Here is a 25306-nt window from a genome sequence, read left to right on the forward strand (position 1 = left end):
GAAGAGAATCTCTAGTAAATTCATGGAAGTATAATTCCAAATGCAGACTAAACATGTTGTTTCCCTGGTTAATCAATGACTTTTGAACATGAGACTACAATGAGAAATTCAAGAACTGAGCTATACTTGAGTCCTTCCCCTCTCCCCTTGCCTTCTTAAAAGTACTACTTTCCTGCTCCTCAGAGCCTTGTAGGTACCTGAATGCTAAATAAGGTACTATAGGATCTCAGGTTGAATATAGTTACCAGGTTACTAGCAAAATAACAACGGAACAAAAACACTCAGTGAAGCATAGAGTGGTGGCAAGAGAACTGCCTTCTGCGTCTGGTGACCTGGGTTCACTCCTCCACTGCTGACCCTGGCCTGAATCCTAAACTGTGTGAGTTAACCTGTCCCACTGCTGCCATGACCGCTGTCTCAATCCCCTAAGGCAACCTTGCTTCTCTCCCCTTCAGGACAGCCCTCCTTGACATTTAGAAATGGGGATACCGATCTCAAAATCATTTTTTTTTCAAAACTATGGTATGATTTTTAGGAGGTACTGGTACATAGATCCACATTTTCTATTTAGATTCTTTCCACCAGACTTTAAAAAACTTTTTATTTGGAAGTAATTTCAAACTTGCAGATGATGTTCAAGTATAATGAACTGCCATATACCCTTTCCTCAGATTCACCAATTTTGCCAGATTTTCTGTATTATTTTCTTCTCTTTCAATTTTTTCTTCCTGCAACTCTTCACCCCTAACTACTTCTGTATGAATTTTCCAATAATGAAGACAGAGTATAGTTTTCAAATCAGGAAATACAGTGTTGATTAACACAGTACACAGTCTCTTCTATAGTCCTTATTCCATTCATCCATTGTCCCAATAATGTCATTATGGCAATTTTTTTTTCCAACCCAGAATCATATCCAGGATCAGGCACTGCATCTGTTTAGCATTCATCCAAGAGCATGTAATCTGGAAGAGTTGTCTTTCACGATTTCTTCTTTCTATTTTTTTTTTAAATAGTAACAGACAATTACATTGTGGAATGTCCTTTAATTTAGGTTTCTTTCAAGTTTCCTTCTGCAAACTTGGCAATAATGGAACAGAAATGATACTACAGCCTTCTTAGTACATCATATCAGGCTCCTGTATATCTATCTGTCCCATATTTGGATATGTTAACTTTGTCACTTGGTTAAGGTGGGGTCTACCAAATCTCTCCACTATAAATGTACTATCTTTCTATTTTTAATTAATAAGTAAACTGGGGGTAGGTACTTAGAAACTGAAAACTCCTATTCCACATCAAACTTTTGTCTATTTATTTTAGTAACCATCAATGAATCTTGAATCAGTAATTATTTTGGCTGAGAATGATGATTTCTATCATTTTTCTACCTACATTTATGAGTTTGCATGATATTATAAGAAACTTTTTCCTATTTATCAGCATAAATACATGGATACTTTTATTATTCATAAGTCTTTAAGTTATAAGACTTATAACTTTAAGTTATAAGTCTTTAAGTATTTATTTTGATGCTCAAATTTTCTCAGCTTTGGGAAGGTGACTCTCTTTAAGCTGTGCCCTTTGACATATTCCCTTCATTTTTAAGACATGTTCTTGCTTTTTTGGCAAATGGAAACGTCCCATATCCATTTTGCTCGTCTATTGTCCCATCCTGAAATCAGCCATTTCTTACAGGAATCCTGCTTATTCTTAGTGGGGCAATGCTATTTGGAAACTAAATTCTGGTTATTAATGCTTGCCAATTACCACTGAGGAATCCTTGCTTTTAGTTCCTTTCAGTGGAAGGATTTCTTCTTTTTTCTCTTCCTCTTCCTCTCCCTCTCTTCCTAGACACACACACACACACACACACATACACACACACACACACACACTTCCTCCTTGTTCTTCCCTTTTCATACTTGTATCCCCATTTTTTAGAAAGAGAGTATGGGCTGCTGACATCATTATACTAACCCATTTCTTCAATCCCACAGTGTGTGCAAAATGGTCACACTACAAAAAATAATACTTGACATATATACACTGGTGCTGCTGCTGCTGCCGCTAAGTCACTTCAGTTGGTTCCGACTCTGTGCGATGGCACACTCATAGACGGCAGCCCACCAGGCTCTCCCATCCCTGGGATTCTCCAGGCAAGAACACTGGAATGGGTTGCCATTTCCTTCTCCAATGCATGAAAATGAAAAATGAAACTGAAGTCGCTCAGTCATGTCCGACTCTTCACGGCCCCATGAACTGCAGCCTACCAGGCTCCTCCGCCCATGGGATTTTCCAGGCAAGAGTACTGGAGTGGGTTGCCATTGCCTTCTCCAATATATACACTACTATGTATAAAATAAATAACCAATGAGAACCTACTATATATACAGGAAACTCTACTCAGTGCTGTGTGGTGACCTAAATGGGAAGGAAATACGAAAAAGAGGGGATGTATGTACACATATGACTGATTCTCTGTACTGTACTGCAAGAAACACAACATTATAAAGCTACTACACTCCAATAAAAATTAATTAAAAAATAGTACCAAGAAGAATTCTTAATTTCTTTTCCCTTTAGAATGCAGAGATATAGTAAAATTCAGTGTCTAAAAGATACTAAAAGATATACCCATCTGGATGCAGAGTCCCAAAGAATAGAAAGGAGAGCTAAGAAAGCCTTCTGAAGTGAAAAATGTGAAGAAATAGAGGAAAACAACAGAATGGGAAAGACCAGAGATCTCTTCAAGAAAATTAGAGCTACGAAGGGAACATTTCATGCAAACACGGGCACAATAAAGGACAGAAACGGTATGGATCTAGCAGAAGCAGAAGATATTAAGAAGAAGTGGCAAGAATACACAGAAGAACTATACAAGAAAGATCTTCACTACTCAGATAACCACGATGGTGTGATCACTCACCTAGAGCCAGACATCCTGGAGTGTGAATTCAAGTGGGTCTTAGGAAGCATCATTATGAACAAAGCTAGTAGAGGTGATGGAATTCCAGTTGACCTATTTCAAATCCTAAAAGATGATGCTGTGAAATTGCTGCCCTCAATATGCCAGATAATTTGGAAAACTTAGCAGTGGCCACAGGACTGAAAAAGATCAGTTTTCATTCCAATCCCAAAGAAAGGCAATGCCAAAGAATGTTCAAACTACCGCACAATTGCACCCATCTCACATGACAGCAAAGTATCGCTCAAAATTCTCCAAGTCAGGCTTCAACAGTACATGAATTGTCAACTTCCAGGTGTTTTAGCTGGATTTAGAAAAGGCAGAGGAACCAGATATCAAATGCCAACATCTGTTGGATCATCAAAAAAGCAAGATAATTCCAGAAAAAAACATCTATTTCTGCTTTATTGACTATGCCAAAGCCTTTGACTGTATGGATCACAACAAACTGTGGAAAATTCTTAAACAGAAGGGAATACGAGGCCATCGTATCTGCCTCCTGAGAAATCTGTATGCAGGTCAAGAAGCAACAGTTAGAACTGGACACGGAAAAATGGACTAGTTCCAATTTGGGAAAGAAGTACGTCAAGGCTGTATATTATCACCCTGCTTATTTAACTTAATATGCAGAGTACATCATATGAAATGTGGGGCTGGATGAAGCACAAGCTGGAATCAAGATTGCCAAGAGAAATATCAATAAATCCATATATGCAGATGACACCACCCATATGGCAGAAAGTGAAAAAGAACTAAAAAGCCTCTTGATGAAAGAGGAGAGTGAAAAAGTTGGCTTAAAACTCAACATTCAAAAAACAAAGATCATGGCATCCAGTCCCATCACTTCATGGGAAACAGATGGGGAAATAATGGAAACAGTGAGAGACTATTTTCTTGGGCTCCAAAATCACTGCAGCTGGTGACTGCAGCCATGGAATTAAAAGATGCTTGTTCCTTGGAAGAAAAGCTATGACCAAACTAGACAGCATATCAAAAAGCAGAGACATTACTTTTCCAATAAAGGTCCATCTAGTCAAAGCTATGACTTTTCCAGTAGTCATGTATGGATGTGAGAGTTGGACAATAAAGAAAGTTGAGCGCCAAAGAATTGATGCTTTTGAACTGTGGTGTTGGAGAAGACTCTTGAGAGTCCCTTGGACTGCAAGGAGATCCAACCAGTCAATCCTAAAGGAAATCACTCCTGAATATTCATTGGAAGGACTGATGTTGAAGCTGAAACTCCAATACTTTGGCCACCTGATGCAAAGAACTAACTCACTGGAAAAAACCTCGATGCTGGGAAAGATTGAAGGCAGGAGGAGAAGGGGATGACAGAGGATGAGATGGTTGGATGGCATCATCGACTCAATGGACATGAGTTTGAGCAAGCTCTGGGAGTTGGTGATGGACAGGGAAGCCTGGCGTACTGCAGTCCATGGGGTCTCAAAGAGTCGGACACGACTGAGCAACTGAATTGAAAAGATACTAGACTGGCTCTTCCCTACCCCTCTCACTTTAGTGTGGTTATGGTCTTAATTTGAAAATGTATTTTTAAATTCAGTTCTTTTGTTTCTGATGGCATTCAAATTTAATTTCTCATCTTCTTGTTGCTTTCATGTTATTTTTTGAATATGAAAAACATGAACATGATTCCAAAAGTCAAAGTACCTTAAAAGGAGCAAAGTGTTGCTTCCTTTCCTATCTCTTTGATACCACCCATCCACCTCTTACAGGTCCTCTCATTGCTCCCTCTGTTGCTACCACCTAGCTACAATTCCGTGCCTTGCCTCTTCCTATTACACATGCAACAATCAACAGTCCTTGCCTCATTACTTTTCCCAACTAACTCTCCAGTACATTCTTTCTGCTTTATCAGAGTCTATGACTTTCACATACTATTCCTCCAGCCTTGCACTATATACCCTTGTTTTAGCCTCTTTACCAGATGATGATGGAGGAGGCTGGTCTATTTCCATAGCATCTTGAAATTTTCCCTCATCTTTTCCCCTTCACATTCACATCTCCAAACAGTACATTTTCTCTTTGCCCTCCTCCCCCTAGAATCACTACCTTGCTGAGATGGTCACCTTAGGTTGTGCACACGTTTAAGCCCTGTCTGATAGCCAGTACTGAGATCTGAGCTTGTGGTGTCAGGCCGTCTCATTCTGGGAGTGCTTTCCTTGTACCCTGTGCCACCATCCTGCCCTGGGACACCAGGCTTGCTGCAGGTAGTGCTGTGGGTATTTGGTGTTTATTTTTCTATGTACAGCAACTGAAGTTCTAGTGTTCCGTTTTCTGGAACACAGAAGGTGTGGGTTCTGTGTGGTTTTATCAGTGCTTTGATGATTTGAATGTTGTTGGGATTTTTGGGGGCAGATGTATGAAAAGTTTTAGACTTATACCCATTTGTTACTTAACAAGCAAAGCCAGTGGTGTGACTGAACTAGGATGGGGCATGAAAGTTGAAGAAAACTGACAGGAAACAGGCTGTTTCAAGGTGCTCTTGCCACTGTCAGATCATCTCGACCTAGTCATCTTTCAAGTCCAAGGATTCGAACCTCTGTTTCTTCTTCAACTTTCAATTCTAACACTTGGCTTTGACCTTTTCCCTCTGAGTTTGAATCCCTGTTTTAGTAATCCTCTCCCAATACTCCTGTCCCTCAGGTGGGATCCTGCCATGGTCTCTCCATTCTCATCATGGACAGACATCTGCCACCCAACCCAAGCCTTCTGCCCTTATGCTGAACATCTGTTTGGATTTTTAAGTACTGGTTATCCCAGATGGTTCCATCATTTCATTCCCCACTCAAAGGAAAAGGAAACGTTTTCCTGACCTAATGTTTCTTCCAGGGTTCGCCCTGCTTTGGCCTCTGACACTGAACCCCTTTTGGCCTGCAGCTGGTGCACACTCTCGGCTGCCTGCCCAGCCCAGAAGAGAGGGCCACTTCCACCCCCTTCGGGTTTACCTGGCAATACCATGTTGTGTAACCTTCAACAAGTCATTGAACCCTCCTGGGGATTACAGTTCTTTAGCAGTTAATGAGTGAAGGGGACAAACTAGCCAATCTATAGCCCATCCTCAAAGTGACTTCAGGTTCAAATATTTGGATACCATGAATCACAGAGAAACTGCTAGAATTTCCATCTTACAAGGTCACTGTTTTCTTTGGAGAAATTTAGTTTTCCTGGGCTCTGCTGGTTTTATTTAGTAAAGCAGTAGCACAAAGGATGATAAGGAGAAATAAAGGAGAGAATAGCAACGCCGGCTAGCATTACTTTCACTTGAAAAATCTTGGGAAAAAAATGTGTAAGGAAATAAAATTGAAAACAGAATGTGTATGGGATGTCTAATATTGCTTCTACCCACAATATCACGTTGCAATAACACTCCAATCGATCCATTCAGATAATTACCGTCATTACACCATTTACATTAGTTGCCTCACGTTTACTGCTCTGACAATCTATTGCAGGCAAGGAAATTAAATACCTAAAGGGTGCTGAGGAAGACACAGCAGCCACATTTATGGTTAACGCATTCAGTTACAGAGACCACTTTAATTAATGTAATCCTACATATCCCAGGGGATGATGGAGATATTAACAATTATGCCAATGAAGTTAAAATAATCTTAAACTCATGATTTTCTTTAATCCATTTGTATTTATTAGAAATTCAGCATTAACCTGCTACCAACACAAGACAACAGGGGGAAAAACAGGAAAAGAAAAAAGAAAACTTAATTAAATGTGATTTAAAGAGACAGCATCTATTTATATGGCAGAGATACGAGAGGAGAAGGCAGAGAGAGAAAGAGAAAATGTTGGTGTCACTACTGAGAATTACAGAATGATGTCACGGGTTTTGTCACTTTAAATAAGTGTGTTATTAAAGCAGTGTTCTCAGAGGATGTCGTTAGAGTGTTCAATTAAATGTAACCGTGGGTTTTAGGGTTCAGCTCTGTCTTGCACAATGATGATCAAAACCTTGAGCAAGGCTTAGTCCCTGATTTAGAGGATTTCCTGCTCTATGCTGTTTCCCCATGACTCCAAATTACAGGGATCTAACTATGTTTCTGATTTCATCCCTAAAGTCCTAAAATATCTTTATAAAATTGAAGAGCTACATAGAGTAAATCTATATTGTTTTGGTTTACTGTAGAAAATGGGCATGAATTAATATTTATTTTTTAAAAAAATTTAATTGAAGTATAGTTGATTTACAATGTTGAGTTAATGCATGTTTAATATTAATATTGGAGAAGGAAATGGCAACCCACTCCAGTATTCTTGCCTGGGAAATTCCATGAACAGAGGAGCCTGGTGGGCTATAGTCCCAGGAGTCACAAAGAGTCAGACAGGACTGAGCAACTAACACAGCAATATCAATATATGTTTTAAAGAAACTATGTTTCTTAGAGGCCCTGCTCTGTTAACAGACATGCTGGCCAGAGCTTAGGAATGACTAAATGGACCAATGTTTCTAAAGGACTGCTCTACATTAACCCTCTAAGTGCTTATTATGTTTAGATCTCTCTACACTATAAATGCACTTAATCTACCTGCTGTGGTTGAATGTTCGTGTCCTCCCCAAATGCTTATGGTCCCAGTGCCCAGTGAGATACTATGGGCTGGGGCCTTTGGAAGGAGAGTAGGTCAGGAGGTTGGAGTCCCCATGAAGGGGATTATAGTCCTCATAAAGGAGGCTCTGGAGGTTTGCTAGCCCCCCTTCCTCCTGTGAGGACAGAGTGAGAAAGTGCTAACTATGGCTGTGAAGCAAGAGGAGGACCCTGGCTAAAACGTGACCATTGCTGGGGCCTTGGTCTTGGATTTCCCAGACACTGGAAATGAGAGAAATAAATCTCTGTTATTTATAAACTACTCAGTCTGTGATATTTTGTTATTGCAGCCGGAACAGACTAAGACAATATCCTTTTCTACAGACCAAAAGGTAGAACAATTCTACCTTAAAAATGTTCCTCTGCATAAAATAACAACTCTACTGCAGGATTTTCCCCTCTTATACTCTGTGCCCACTCATCTATGCAAACATACATTTCCCACTAGACTGTATGTACCATCTCTCAGGTCAGTGCCAGTCCCTGCTCATCTCATGAAGTCCAAGTTCTCATTCCCCAGGCTGCGCCTTTGGTTCCATTGTTTTAGATGGGATATGTTTCACTTGCCCATTGGCTTTTCTAAATTCTACTCATTTTTTTGTGGTCTGGCTAAGATGCGAACCTAAAAACTTAAATGGGGCACATATTTAAATTTTAAAGTAATTTCAAATGTAAAAAAAGGCTTTGAGAATACTACAAAGAATTCTTCCATATCTTTTTCTCAGACTCCTCAGAGGTTAGTTTTTACCACCCTTGCTTTATATCTTGTTTTGTGGAGGAAGGAAGAACATGGAAAGAGAAAGATGTTCTCTAAAGGGAAAAAAGAGCAGGAAAGAGAAAAAACTCCAATTCACAATCGTTACAAGGGCCGCATCCCCATGGTTTCCCTTCTGTAACAGCTGGTCTTTTTCGGAATGACATCTTCCCAGCTTGCAAAAAACCCTTTAATTCAGCAAAGGCAAACAGGTCAGAATAAGGTCAGGAAAAAGGTATTTTTTGAAAATTGTGGTTAGGCCCCGAGTGGGAAAGCACTCTTTTATGATCGCATCTCTGAAGCAGAGTCCTGTGGCACTCCAGTTACGTACCCCAGTTGCCCATTAAAGCACAATCCTAACAACCTCACTTCAGATTCAGCCTTCCAAGCAAAACAGAGATGCCCTAAATTCCTTAATTACACTGTAATCTGTTTATTATCTGAGGAGAAAGCGTCATGGTAGTGGCTAAACGTGCCATCAAGCAGGCCATCCAAGTGTTCACATTTTCATTGAGTAGAACAGTAGGAAGCCTGAATACAGAGGACACCAAGAACTAGACCTGGATATCACATCTCCTTCCCTTTTATCTTCATCTTCAAAACTTTCGGAATTTCAGTATCATTCATCACTGTGGTGGTCATGTTGGGGTGGGTAGCAAAAGGGTCTTTTCCACTGACAGTAATTTTTTTGCAGCACCATGGGGCACATGGGATCCTAGTTCCCCGACCAGAGGTCAAACCTGCACCCCTGGCATTTGAAGCACAGAGTCTTAACCCCTGGACCACCAGCAAAGTTCCCCACTTACTGTATTTAAAAGCTGCAGTCTCCATACCTGGGCAATGTCTAGGGCTGCTGTGCATCAGGGAGATAAATTCTGTCACTTTAGAAAATTTCAGGAAATATTTACAAGCTCTGTCCTCCCACCACAGGAATAAGATATGAATTCCTAGAAGGCTTAGGAGGAATCTCAGTGCTCATATACCACAGACACACAGCCAAAATGTCCTTTCTCTTGCACTAAACCAACCTGATGGATCCCAGGAACTCAAGGTCCAGCCCAAGGCACTGGAGACCTAAACTCAAATAAAAATAGCATCCATGTCTCAAGGAGTTCAGCGTCCCAAGCAATGATAACATGTTATGCAAGACATGTCTGCAGGCCTGACTAGAAAACACTTTCCAATGAAACCTCTAGGTATTTAAAGAATTTAAATCCTTGGACGGGGCTTTAGACCAGGGGCTGGCAGACTTGAGTAGGCAACAGGATGGCTTGGTATGATTCTGAGATCTAAGATTGCTTGTTAGATCCCTAGGGTTTGGATTCAGTGTAATTAGGACAGGGCCTGAGAATGTGCATCTCTAACAAGCTTCCAGGTGATGCTGACACTGCTGGGCTGAGGGCCACACTTGGAGAACCAGTGACTTGGGGGAATCAGTTTCAGAATGAAGGCAGTCATCAGCCTCTGCCTCCCCCTGGCTATATCACCTGCCTTTAACTGTGCAGGAGTTTCTTAATGTTTCTCTGCAACTGGGGATGGTCATCATGCTTGCCGTCTCCATCAGGAAGTCTTCATGAGTCTCTTGTGTAACAGGTGCTCTTCTTTACTTCCACAACATGCCATCTACAGATTCTGAGTAGAACACCTACCATAATGATTTTCACTACATACAGATAAAAACACCATATAATCTTGCACTTCACTTTCTCTGTTTATGAGTCTGTCTCTTTCCTCCTAGATCAGTGATTTTCACTGGGGAGAAATGGCCCCTGAGAGGGCATTTCTGTGTGTGTGCATGTATGTGTGGAATAGAGAAAAATGTGTGTGATTCAGAAAAATATTATTTGATATTACAATATCTGGAAAATAATAAAAGTTAATGTTTTCATAATACAAACAAAAAAAGCTGGATAATTTTCTTTTCTATGGGGATATACAGGAAAGATCCATGTACAGATTTCATATGTAGGAATGAGAAGAATCTATCATCCTAGGAGGAAAGTATGTGATTCTAAAGGGACGTCCCAACATGCTTTGTTAATCTCCTCTTCTATTTTTTTAAATAATGGAACGAAGCCTGACTTTTGAAGTCAAGTGTTTATTTGGATCTTGATGCTACCTCCGGCTTCCCATCACTTCTAGGAAGTCACCTGGACTCTTTGAGTCTGTCTCCTCCTTGAAAAACAGGAGTGACAGTAAATCCCCACGGCTCTTCTAGGGATGAATGAGATGATGAGTGTAAAACAAATCTAAAACAGAGAGAGCCTGGCCCATTGTAGAACTTGATCAATGTTAGTTCCCTCTGTCCTTTGTAAAACAATTCCCATCTGGAACATGGGCAACTCATAGGCTTTATCACCAGGAAGGGTGTCAGCCAGGAGAGAAGTTATTCTGTTGATTGTGAAGGTTTAGCCAAGACCAGTGTAACCTGGGTCCTCAATATTGTAAACAGCCTCACATACAGATTAGCTTTAGCCACTGGCTCCTCTCATCTGTGGGTCCCCCTTTTCTGTTTTCCCCTCACTTTCTCATACTTTATTTCTATTTCCAGGTACCCATTTATCAAGCACCATCTCCCTCAGAGACATACTGCTAACTTCATTCACATTAAGATTCAAAGCTGATAAACAAAGCACCAAAAGGCTTTTCATTTTAAGAGAGGATTAAGGAGTGAATCTTTAATTGTAACATTTCAGGAGTTAGAAAGTAGGCAGGTTTGCAGGGGGGCAGGATGGTCTGGGAGAGGACATTACATTTCACCTTGAAATCCTATCATAAGGATATCAATCCTATCACCTTGAAAGCCTATCTCCTGCTAGGCTTTCCTGTAAGGTTTAGAATAATAACCTCCACTAGCCTTTAGGGCAGATGAAAAGAACAATATGCTACTCATACTTTTCCTGAACTGTACACATGAAACAGTTGCCTGCCTGATTTGTGGATGCCATTGGGTCAGGTCCCTTATGTTCTTGGAGCATCCTGTCTGCCCTTTTGTTACAGTACCCACCACGTCACAGTCCAGGATGGACTATATTCCTCCCTGCCAGTTGTTCTACCCTTTGCTTTCCCATATCCTGTAACGCCCTTAGGATGTAGAAGAGATCCAGATTTGTTGAAATTCTGACCCTTTACATATAAAATTCTTGCACTGAAGGTATGTAGGCCACAACTGCTGCTGCCAAGTCGCTTCAGTCGTGTCCGACTCTGTGCGACCCCACAGATGGCAGCTCACCAGGCTCCCCTGTCCCTGGGATTTTCCAGGCAAGATCACTGGAGTGGGTTGCCATTTCCTTCTCCAACGCATGAAAGCAAAAAGTGAAAGTGAAGTCGCTCAGTTGTGTCCGACCCTCAGCGACCCCATGGACTGCAGCCTAGAAGGCTCCTCCGTCCATGGGATTTTCCAGGCAAGACGACTGGAGTGGGGTGCCATTGCCTTCTCTAGGATTACAAAAAGAAATATTATTAGGTTTAGGGAAATGAACGCTTCTATTTTATGCCTCCAAGCTTCTGTCTCTTGATTCTACTCAAACTTCCTGAGCAAACTTTTGCCACTTGCATAGGTCTGACATTTTGGCAGATCACTACAGCTGCTGATCCCCTTTTCCCCACTTTGCCCCTCCCCCTTTCAAGGTTATGCCAATTATGCAAAAGTCAAGTAAATCCTCAGAATGACACTGAGTAAGGATAACAAAGTCACAGGATAGTACTCTGGACATGGCACATGGACCTGGCACACTGAAAACAGGCTTCACACACCAGCCTCCAGAATCACATTCTCACACCAGTAAATCAACGTCCTCTTTAGGAGCCCACTGGCGAAGAGTCCTGCTTTGTGGTTTTTCTGATTTCCATGGTGTCATTACTCCCATCATGACTCATTTCCAGCTGCACAGAGTTGGGAGAAAATGCAGAGCAGTGGTGCACCATCACATAGGATGCCTGCCATCCAGGATATAGAATTTAGATGGTGGCAAAATGTTAGCACATAATTAAGAAGTGATTTGTTTTGAGTATGTATTACCTTGTCTTTAATCATGTATAAGTTTATATGACTTAATTAATAATAATTGCTATGTTTCACAGCAGGATTGGAAAATTCTTGAAAACTACCAATTGGCTCTTAAAAGCTGCCATGAGCTGGCTGCAGCACACATTGTTCCTATCTACCAACAGAGCGCCTGACAGCAGTTCTCTTATGGTGTAAATGTACACTGCTGCCTGCTGCTCCTGACTGTGTTCTGTTTTTCCATCCAGGAAACCATTTGAACCATAGGACTCAACTCTGATGCTATTCCCTGCTCTGCTTTTCTCTTAAGTATTTAAGCATAGTTGATTTACTATGTTAATTTCTGGTGTACATCAAAGTGATTCAGTTCTACACACACACATATATATAAGTATATATATATATATATAGAGAGAGAGAGAGAGAGAAGTATATATATATATATATATAGAGAGAGAGAGAAGTATATATAGAGAGAGAGAAAGAGAGAGAAAGAAGTGTATATATATATTATAATATTATTTTCTATTATAGTTTATCATAGGATATTAAATATAGCTTCCTGTGTTATGCAGTAGGACCCTGTTTATCTAGTTTGCACATGGCAGTTTATATCAGCAGTATGTAAACTTCCAGATGTACAGCTGGGCTTAGAAAAGGCAGAGAAACCAGAGATCAAATTGCCAACATTCACTGGACCATGGAGAAAGCAAGGGAATTCTGGAAAAACATCCGCTTCCTTAACTACATTAAAGCCTTTGATGGTGTGGATCACAACAAACTGGAAAATTCTTCAAGAGATGGGTGTACCAGACTACCTTACCTGTCTCCTGAGAAATTTGTATTCAGGTCAAAAAGTAACAGTTAGAACTGGACATGGAACAACTGACTGGTTAAAAACTGAGAAAGGGGTAAAACAAAACTGTATATTGTTGCCCTGCTTATTTAACTTATATGCAGAGTACATCATGCAAAATACCAGGCTGGATGAATCACAAGCTGGAATCAAGATTGCTAGGAGAAATATCAACAACCTATGAACATAGGAGTACATGTATCTTTTCAAATTAGTTTTCTCCAGATATATGCCTAGGAACAGGGTTTCTGGAGCATACTGTAGCTCTATTTTCAGTTTCTAAGGAAGCTCCATGCTGTTTCCCATAGTGGCTGTACCAGTTCACATTCCCACCAGCAGTGTGGGAGGGTTCCCTTTTCTCCATACTTTCTGTAGCATTTGTTAATTGTAGATTTTTAATGATGGACATTCTGACTGGTAAGAGGTGATTGCTCATTATAGTTTTGATTTGCATTTCTCTAATGATTAGCAATGTTGAACATCTGTTCCATGTGCCTATTAGCCATCTGTATGTCTTCCTTGGAGAAATGCCTATTTAGGTCTTCTGCCCAAGGTCTGTTTTGACAAGTTGATTTTGGAAACCCAATACCAAAGCATCATAAAGCTGCTAGTACTTATACTTCTTCCCCTATTAATGATGTTGCTTCCTTTGTCTCTGTACTTGCTAAATAAGGGGGGTTAACCTGGCATCCACTTCCCTGAAATTTCATCTCCCCCCTCCACCAGCTTGAAGAGAAAAATTGGTCTTTTCAGCCTAGAACAGACTGTGCTTGGGAGTCAGACTTGTGTTAATTCAGGGAAGTGAAGTTTTGTATGTTTGACAAGTGCACGTTTTTAAAGACTGGTGCAAACATTTAACTATTACAAACATTTAATACTACTGTCAAAGGATTTCTATTAAAATCAAAAACTTCAGCAATTTCAAAAATTACATATTTGTGCTCAAGATACAATAAGTAATTTTTTAATCATGACAGAGCCCCAAATTCAGGTACTCTATAGTTCTTAGCAAAAACATCCTTTAAACATACTTCACTCCCAAGATATGCATTCAGAAATACCAAATCTAGAAAATTCCCTGGTGGTCCAGTGATTAAGAGTCCCTCTGCCAATGTAGGGGACATGGGTGTGATTCCTGGCCCAGGAAGAGTCCACATGCTGGGGCAGTTAGGCCCATGTGCCACAGGTGCGTGCTCTAGAAGCCTTGAGGAGCAGCTACTGAGACCATGCACGACAACCACAGAAGCGTGTGCTCTGCAACAAGAAGTCACCGCAGAGACTAGCCCCTGCTCCCTGCAGCTGGAGAAAGCCTGCTTACAGCAGTGAAGACCCCGTGCAGCCAAAAAAAGGAAAAAGAAAGAAAGAAATCCCAAATCTCTTTCAAGCAATAGGGGGACTAGAGTGAATTTTTTGGTTCTGGAAGAATCACAGAGAAATTTCACAGAACTGAGAAAAGCGAACAGATCTGATCATTTTGTTGCGTTCAGAATATTTGGGACATTAATTGTCAGTCATTTTAATAGTTGAACTATATAAAACTTGATTTGTATAACATAATATCAGTTACTATATTGACCTTATTATCTCACTTAAGGGACGACCCCTAGACTGTATGAAGTGCTCCATTTCACAGACAAAAACTTGAAAAATCATCCATATACATCCTCTAATCTACAGGGATATTTTCTTTATATACATAGTCCTTATCCTTAAAGCATTTTTAAGAACAGCATGTAAGCAAACATAGCCTGAGAAATATAGCCTAAGTGTTTGTCCCCAGTCTGCTAAGACGCAGGCAACTCAGGTTATTGAACTGACTGAGAATATCTTCAGGAATAGGAATCTTTGACCTCTGAACTGAAAAGACCTGAAAGATAAACAAGGGAAGCAAACAAGCACATAGACATTTGTGGTTCAGAAACCATTTTACTCCAGAGAGGAAGTTAATTAAAAATGTAAGTTAAAACCATAAAGATACACCATTACACACACACCAGATTGGCATGAACAGAAAAAAGGTTGGTCAACACATGGAGCAACAGGAACTCTCCTATCCTACTGTTGGCGACGTAAATGAGTGCATTCTTTATAGAATAGTTTGGCTTAACCTACAAAAAACAAGAAGCTCATACACCTCTTGACCCAGCAAAGCCATCTGTAGGTATATCTATTACAGATGCCTGTGAACACATATACCAGGATGGCCATACACATACATTCACAGCAGCTTTGCTCTTACCTAGATGGAGATAATCCAGATGAAGATTAACAGTAAAACTGGTATATAATTTGTGGTATATTTATATAATAAAATACTATCTGGAAAAAAGAAACAGTGGAATAGAGAGAATGATTTGTGTATGACATGTATAAATCTTACAATGATAGCCCTAAATAAAAAGATCTTGTTTGGCTGTTTGTTTGTAAAAGTATGCTAAATATACATTTAAATAGTGACTGGAAAGTCTGTCTTATGTTATTTTTACTATTATTATTACCTTTATGGCAACAATAACAATCTTTTTGTTTTTTTTTACCTCTAACAATGTATAAGACAGAATACAGACTAAGACACAAAAGGGAGAAACATTCCAGAAAATCTATTTTTTAAGTTTTTGACTCATAAAATACAAAATGATACTGGTCAAGCAAAAGCCCATTGGTCAAAATATAAAAATATTGTGGATGTATGAAGTAGCAATCTGCTCCTGAGTATATAGCCAGAGGAAACTATAATTTGAAAAGATACATGCATCCCTACATTCACAGCAGCACCATTTACAATAGCCAAGACATGGAGACAACTTAAATATCCACTGACAGATGAATGGATAAAAAAGATATGGAACATACATACAATGGAATATTACCTAGTCATCAGAATAGTGAGAATAGACATCAAAAGAGTGAAGCAATATTTGAAGTAACAAATACTAATAGTAAGATTATATTTAGCAATAAATATTTGCAGTGACATGGATGTACTTGCTATACATAGAGATTCTCATATGAATATATTTAAACCTATTTATATTTATACATATAGATGACACCACCCAATGGCAGAAAGAGAAGAGGAACTAACAGCCTCTTGATGAAGGTGAAAGTGGAGAGTGAAAAAGCTGGCTTAAACATCAATATTAAAAAAACTAAGATCATGGCATCTGGTCTCATCATTTAATGGCAAATAGATGGGGAAAAGAATGGAAACAGTGGCAGATTTTATTTTCTTGGGCTCCAAAATCATTGTGGACAGTGACAGCAGTCATGAAATTAAAAGACACTTGCTCCTTGGAAGAAAAGCTATGACCAGCCTAGAGAGCATATAAAAAGCAGAGACACCATTTTGCTGACAAAGGTCTGTAGAGTCAAACCTATGGTTTTTCCAGTAGTCATGCACAGATGTGGGAGTTGAACCATAAAGAGGGCTGAGCGCCAAAGAACTGATGCTTTTGAACTGTGATGTTGGAAAAGACTTGAGTGTCCCTTGGACAACAAAGAGATCCAACCAGTCCATCCTCAAGGAAATCAACCCTGAATATTCATTGGAAGGACTGATGCTGAAGCTGAAGCTCCAATACTTTGGCCACCTAATGTGAAGAATGGACTCACTGGAAAAATCCCTGATGCTGGGAAAGACTGAAGGCGGGAGGAGAAGGGGACGACAGAGGATGAGATGGTTGGATGGCATCACTAACTCAATGGACATGAATTTGAGCAAACTCAAGGAAACAGTGCAGGACAGGGGAGCCTGCCATGCTGCAGTTCATGGGGAGAGTCAGACATGACTTAGCAACTGAACAACAAGAATGCACACATGCGCGCACACACACGCACGCACACACACACACACACACACCCTCCCATTATGACTTCATGTACACATGTTAAACTGAAAACTTACATTGTTCAGGAATATAAAAATACGAAGTAAAATTATTTTTCTTCTGAAAAGCAAGGAAAGGATTATCCCAGAAGTCAGATGAATCATTGCCTTCAATGGGGAGAAAGGAAGCTGGGATGAGAGACAAGCTCAAGGGGGTGGGCAGAGGGTGGTACTCTGCGCTGTTACTGATATTTCATTGGCTGATCTAACAGCAGTTACTCAATGGTTTGCATTACAATTTCTCACTGTAGAGACGTATTTTATGGCTTATTTGTAAGCACATTTCACACACACATACAGACAAACACACCTATAAATAAGTCATGGAGCACGAGGCAGAGCTTGAGAACGAGGGAGTTCTAGAAGGGCCTCGGTGTCCTCGGGCAGCCAGTTCTGCTCTAACAGGGTCAGAGGGCGCAGGACAGGGGCACTGGTCAGGGAGAAAACCAGACAGGTGGAAGGAACGAGACACTGTAGGGAAGAAAAATGACCAAACACGTATTTTAAGTAACTAACCCTCCAGTACCAGCAACAAAGAGAGATTGCAAGGGCAGGTGGGGAGATCAGAAAACATGTGACTGCAGCATCCTGCAAGGACCACCCACCCCTGAAATACAATGGTAGCATGGGGGGCGGGGGCAGGGAGGAGGAAGACACAAGCTGAAGAGAGAATCAAGAACCGATTCTTCCAACTCCTAACCAGAACCTGGGTGGGAAGGATAGTTGGGAACCAGAGACGAAACAAAGGTTGATGTTCTAGGCCTCTGAGAGGGTGGTGAGGTCTTTGACAAAAAAGCAGAGCAAAGTGAGATAAACAGTGTTATGGGAGATTTTTAGGAAAAAAAAAAAATCCATTGCTCTGCCATGGAACAATGTTTTCCCTTTCTACAGAGAAGACAAAATGACAACGGATGCACGACTCTTGCTCTTAAGCAACATATGTTTGCAGTCACACTGACCCCTCTCCCCTTTGTACTGTTTACATGGTTCCAGGAAATCCTTTTCAGCAATGCTGAGGGCTCATTCTGACTCTCTCTTTCTCTTTAGGGAAGAATATTGTCTCTTTGCTTAAGAATCCACAAGGGAAATGATATTAAGCTTTAGGAAGACTGTGATTAAATCTAATTATCAAACATAACCTCTGGCCTGTCCACTCCGGACAACTGCCTGGTAATGGGTAGAGCAGATGGGTAGCAGACAGTCAGTGAAGGCTGCCTCGGCTGCCTGCTCTGCACTCTCATCTGTCCCCTACGTGAGTGGGCAGCAGCTCAGAATCTTCTCCTTCCTGCAAGGACCCAGTGCGATGGGGGTAATCCAGTGTCTAAGGATAATTTAGTTTGATTATTGCCTTTAGCTGAAATTATAAGGACATGTGGGACTTCCCAGGTGGTGCTAGTAGTAAAGAACCCTCTTGCCAATGCAGAAGATGTGGGTTTGATCCCCGGGTTGGGAAGATACCCTGGAGGAGGAAATGGCAACCCACTCCAGTATCTTGCCTGGGAAATCCCATGCACAGAGGAGCCTGGCAGGCTACAGTCCATGGCGTCACAAAGAGTCAGACACAACCGAAGCAACTTAGCACGCACACATGCATAAGGACATGTGACATCTCTTGATTCATTTGCTGTCCTGAAACTTCCTCAAGAGATCAAAGTTACCCTCAAATTTATAGCAGTTCTCAAAACCATCAGTTTTGAAAAAATAGCTCAGTTTTGTATATTTGAGATGTGAGAGTAACATCTGGAAGAGATCCATCTAGATGGTGGCGGGGATGGTTTAGTCGCTAAGCTGTGCCTGACTCTTGCAACCCTATGGACTGTAGCCCACCAGGCTCCTCTGTCCATGGGATTCTCCAGGCAAGAATACTGGAGTGGGTTGCCGTTTCATTCTCCAGGGGATCTTTCTGACCCAGGGACTGAACCAGGTCTCCTGCATTGCGGGCAGATGATTTACTGACTGAGTTATGAGGGAAGCTGCTGCTGCTGCTGCTGCTGCTAAGTTGCGTCAGTCGTGTCCAACTCTGTGCGACCCCATAGATGGCAGCCCACCAGGCTCTTCCGTCCCTGGGATTCTCCAGGCAAGAACATTGGAGTGGGTTGCCATTTCCTTCTCCAGTGCATGAAAATGAAAATGAAAAGTGTAAGTGAAGTTGCTCAGTCGTGTCCAACTCAGTGACGCCATGGACTGCAGCCTACCAGGCTCCTCTGTGCATGGGATTTTCCAGGCAAGAGTACTGGAGTGGGTCGCCAGTGCCTTCTCCGATGAGGGAAGCTAGATGTTGGTAATTATGTCTAATTTAAGACGGAAGCCAGGGCTAGAGTCATTGGCATAGCTGAGACAGAGATAAGCAAGGAAGCTCTAGAAAATGATGATCACGATGACAATGGGAGCTAATGAGTATGGATGTATGTGCCAGGCTCTGTGCTCAGCACTCAGTATGCTTTACTTCATGGGATTCTCATGACAACACTATAGAGAGGCTGTTCTGTCCATTTTCCAGATGAGTAACTTGAGTCTCAGAGAGATTGAATGGCTTTCTTCAGATAACACAGACCCAACTGAATCCAAGCGCTCTAAACCATTACAGCAAACTTCATAGCATCCTGAATTCCTAGTTGTCTTTGATTTAAGAAATGTATGCTAAACTGAATCCTCTTCCAGAAATGACATCCCTTGTTTGCAAGTCCAGGAGCTAAAAGGGGGTGGGTGACCTGCTTCCCTTTAGAGAACCGGTAAGCAGTGGGATTTACTTTGAAAATCGAGAGGAGAGGGGAGAACTAACACACTGACACATCACCCTCATGCTTCTCATTCTTGATTTGAAAATTTCCTGGGTTACCTCCTGTGGGTGAGTGGATGAGAAATAACAGCAGATATTTTTAAGCAGTTGGGACCTTGGCGGTGATAAGGGAAGAGGCAGCTGAAATGTAATTCCTTATTGAGGGCTGGATAAAAGAAGAGTAAACACCTTAGCTTACAGCTCAGCTCAGGGGCAATAACAGACATGTAGGTTGGGAAGCGAGCAGCCACCAGTTTTATTAAAAGACTTTTCTGTTTGAATTACACATCGTTTTACCAAGATAATATTGGATCCGTGTGTACACTATGTACTTATCCGGTGACGCTACTAAGAAGGTATTTTATACCAGATGATATCTCAGAGAGACATTTTAAGGATAAGCATAGTATGATATCATGAGACCTGGATTTTTAGTTTTAGTTTGGTGATTTTAAAAAGATTTAAAAGCAGCATAATATGGCAGAGATCACAGCCAGGAACGCATGGTTTCAAGTTCTGGCATTTACTTACTGTGACCCTGATCAAGTTGCTTAATGTCTCATGGCTTTGCTTTTTGTTCCCTCATCCTTTTACTGGATCATGTCATCTAAAAAAGTCTTTTCCAGATGTAAGTCCCAAATTTCTTTGCATTTATATAGTAATTATCCAAGTATAAATAATCATAAAATCCTAAATTCTAAAGAGATGATGAAGTGCATCATACTTGAACTTCTGTCATAGTTCAACCAGCTCTTTTATAAAATACTGAACATACATACATGGTTCTCCCTCCTCCCTTCTTTAAGTCTATGAGAGAGTCAGCCAACTTCCACTAGAAATCACAGAGCCTAGCTGGTCTCATGTCTCTAAACCAGACTTTGATACAATCTGTTGAGCAGACAGAAATGTAACCAAACCAGAATGAAGTCTCATTAAGACAAACATGGATAAAATGTCAAACTGTACACAGCAAAACTTATTTCTATGTCTCAACAGATGGTTAGGAAAACATCTCGTTGATCTGTTAAAACAAACTAGATATAAAAAAATCTTCTATATAATGAGTATGTATGCAGTTTATCTGTGTATGTTTATCAATGTGTACGTGTGTGTATGTACCCAAAACATAAGCCAGTTCTTGTGGGAACAGGAACCATTCAAGTGTAGCAAGAGGAAGGTCTAGGAAAAGTTCTATAAATAGAATCCTATTTGATGCCAAAGGAAATCACCAGTTGATATATGAAGGGCCTGCAACATGTTCCTAGAATTGTCTAGAAATGAGCAGGTTACAAGTCCTGTTCTAAATGTTAATACCTGTTCCATTTCTACTATTTCCACTTGTTATCATGCCAGTAAGCTCCAGGAATACTTTCTGTACAACTGTGTAGTATTTTCTATGTCTCAGGTTATACTGATCAGACTTGTGACACAATAAAAATAATGCCTGTGGTCTCTAGTACTATTGATTTTGCCCTTGGAACAAATGGGGAAAAAAAAGATTAAAACTGAAATAACAACAACAACAAAAATCCCACAAAGAACACACACACACATATCCCTATACCTATATACAAACTAGGATTTCTCCACCTTAGCACTAGGGACATTCTGGGTTAGATAATTTTTGGTTTGGAGGGACTGTCATCTCCACCCACTATATACCAGCAACATCCTCTTCATTCAGTCTGACACCAAAGTTGAGACTTTGCCAAATGTCTTCTGGGAGAGATGCACACACACTATACACACACACACACACACACACACACACACACACGCACGCACGCACGCACGCACGCACGCACGCATATATATCTTTCTATATGTATATATGTATGTGCTGTGTGCTGTGCTCAGTCACTCAGTCAATTCTTTGGTGACTCCGTGGACTGTAGGCCATCAGGCTCCTCTGGGTAATTTTCCAGGCAAGAATAGTGGAGCGGGTTGTCATTTCCTACTGCAGGGGATCTCCTTGACCCAGGGATCCAACCCACGTCTCTCGCGTTTCCTGCACTGGCAGGCAGATTCTTTAGAATCGACCACCGTGCCGCCTGGGAAGCATATATGTATGTATGTATGCTCAAATTGTCATGCATATTTGTCAATAACATCAGATACATACTGGCTTGTGACTTTCAACCTCATGAATAAATGTGAATTTTTAGAGTTAGAACAGACTGGGAGCTTTACTAAGCACATAATTTTATAGATAAAGCAAACTGCATCCCAGAGATGTAAACAATGACTATCCACCCAGTCACTGTAATTCATCTTTTGGTATTATTCAACAATACCAGAGCTTAAAGAGATCTCAACTTCATTAAATCCAGTCTCTGTACAAGAAAATTTGATCTCTGCTCTTTGTTTTTCTGCCCTTCTACCCATTCCACTGATCATTTGGATCATTTGCACTCATAGATTATTGGTATTAAATAAATCTTATTCTTCAAGGTGGCATAGAATTTGTGCCCAATTAACCTGTGAAGAAAAAGCTTCACAAAGCATGTTCCCTTTGATCAAGTAAGCGACAGCAGGGGGAGACAGGTCCAGGCTTGGGTCTTAAACCTGCCGAGTTCTACTTAGGACTCATGGCAGCGAGAGAACAATTATCTAGTCAATTGCTTTGGAGGGAACATCATCTCAAAAAACATGACCAAGTTCACACTATTGTAATTAATCAGACAACTATTCTAGTGTGATGGCAGTTAGCACTTCACAGATTTGGAACTGTCTTTTTAGCTCCATAATACACTGTTACATTAATGCTGAGTTCTATTTACATAAACCAAGTCCACATTTGGATGCTAATTAGCAAAATAATACCCACATTGCAATCCACATCTATGTTTCACCTTTGGATGGATATACATTAAATAAACAACGTATTAAGTGAAATAGGATTGTGTCAATATAATATTTTTGTTATAGAAAAAAACTACTTAAAGTCCCTTGTGCAAAAAACAGACTTCACATTTTTTAAAGCTGTCCTAGAATTATTGTCTTTTAAAAAATGTAGCTTTTGGGGACTATCGAGACAGGGTTATATAAAGAACTACTTTAAAAGAGCAAAGAGCAGAGCTGCTCTGTGCATTAATTGCATGTAAATATACATCAGGAGTTTGAAAGGGGCTGGTTGCAATTTGCAAATGCTAGTAGAGGGTTTTCAGCCATGATGTTACATCATCTTATGTTTGAGAGCAGAGAAAAGACACTCATATTTCTAGGGGACATGCACTTTGCTTTTCAAAACCAAAGGTTCTCATTTTCTATCACCATTTGAATTATTAGTTTCACAGCATTTGAGGATTCCTGAGTTTCTGTGCATATTGATTTTTCACTTATCAACATTTGTACGCCAAAGAAATTATTATTGTGTATCAGAATGATAATAAACCTGATTTTAAAGCACGAAGATAAAAAAAAAAAACCTCTATCTATCTGGAATGAAATATTTTTAAATCTGAGAAAATCAATTACTATTTCAAGAGCAATCATGACATGGGTAAGAAATGAGTGACCCGAGAGAGGGGAAGGCGTAAAGGAGGCATTTATTGGGCACTGAGGGAAAAGTGAACGAGGGTAGATGTCCACTTAGAACTCAACTAGTACCTCAAATCTCTGCCAGGTATCATGATAAAGGTCAAGGGGAACAGAGTTATGACAGTGAGCTTTAAAAATACTGACAGGAAACACTGACAGTACTGGTTTCCATGTATGTTGCCTTGCTATTCACATAAAACCATTAGTCCCTTCACAGAAAGATTTATTGATTTACACAGACACTCATTTGTCACACCCTGTAGAGTACATTAAAAGCTGCCTGGGTATTTCAAATATACTCTGCAAATTTGCTTTGTCACTTGTGTGTAGTCTGGGATCTTGGCTATATTTTCAACATGAAGGGCTTGACTCAAGAGAAAGTCAGCAACTTAAGCTTTGAGACCTCTCCCTGATGACTGACTGAGAAGTTGTTCTCGTGGTTCATGGACACTGATGTGGAATTCGTAATGTAAGAGGATGGCGATCATTGGACGCAGACTGGATCCACCAAGCTGGGACAAGACATGGCCACTGTCAGGCTCATCTCCATGAAATTCCCTGACTTCCCTTGCAGTTTGTCACTATCACAGGCACACGACTGCCTGGGTCATGGCCCAGTGTTCTGTATGGGCGGCAATATGGGGTCCTGAACTGGGGGGTGGGGAAGAGGCTAGCTCAGGCATCCTCCCATGTGGGTGTTCCACAACTTATTAGCACTCTCACCCTGGACAACTCACTTACCCTCTTTATCAGTCAGGTCACTTATCTATAAAATGGGGGTACAAATAGTACCTGGACCACAGGTGGTCACATGGATCAAATGAGATAATATATGGAAAGCATTGATGCCTGATTTATAGTCATGCTACATTGTAGAGCAATAGCCACTTGTCACCTGTGGCTGCTTAAATGTAACTTAAATTAATTAAAATGAAGAATTCAGGTCCTCAGTCACACTGGCCAGATTTCAAACGCACAATAGCCATGACTGGCTACCATGTCAGCACAGATAAAGAACCTTTCCAACATTACAGAAAGTTCTATTGGATAGCAGTATTCTAGAGGTTGACATATATTTTGATGTCTATTAACTAATATTAAATCTGCCTAATAGTCACTGAAAATTATGAAATGTGTTGACTTGAGAAATGTATGTTGATAGACCTCAACTCATTATATTTTCTTACATTTTTTTCTTCTACATCATGTTTTCATATTTATCTCAATTTATTCTTATAATATCCTTGTGAGGTAACATATGTTAGACATTCATCATTTTCATATCACAAGAGAAGCAGATACAGGGACAGTATCTATGTTCATATGAGCAAACAATGTCTGTTCCTTGGAGAGTTTTGAGAATATGAAACAAATAAGGTAAGGGATATTACTCAGGAAGAATGGAGATTTACTTTTCCTTGTTCAAAATTAATGAGAGCGTGTTGGAAAAAACATGAAAAATGCACCAACATGTGAAGAAAACAAAACTTGTTCAAAATTATACAGCCCACAGATAGCCAGCATTGATGCTATGTTGTCACTTTCTAGAAATATAAAATACATATTGCATATTACAGTTCATTTATTAGGTGACAAATTTGATTTCACTTAGAATGAATCTTTTCTCACTCCATTAAAAATTATTGGGCAACATATTCAATGAATACACAAGAATTTCCTATGGGGCTATACTATTTAACCATTTCCCACATTTGCTGTTGAAAATAATGCTTCAAGTCTGCACTTCAATGCAAGTTTCATTCTAAATCATGAATTGTTTCTTTGGGATGGAGCCCTGGCAGTAGAATTACTGGGTGAAAGCCCTAGAATGTTGTCAGAGATTCCTGATTCGTCATCACCCCTTAGCCTTTGGGAAAGCCTTTATCGATGTTCACTTC

At 40.4% G+C, this 25306-nt stretch overlaps 1 protein-coding gene across 1 annotated transcript in view; it reads right to left on the bottom strand.

Annotated features, from left to right (window-relative positions):
• NCKAP5 (NCK associated protein 5) overlaps nucleotides 1-25306 on the bottom strand; it is a 1037899-nt gene that overhangs the window by 227499 nt on the left and 785094 nt on the right. The gene's annotated exons all lie outside the window — the stretch shown is intronic.

Source organism: Capra hircus, chromosome 2 (genome assembly GCF_001704415.2).
Source record: "Capra hircus breed San Clemente chromosome 2, ASM170441v1, whole genome shotgun sequence".
Lineage (NCBI taxonomy): Eukaryota > Metazoa > Chordata > Mammalia > Artiodactyla > Bovidae > Capra > Capra hircus.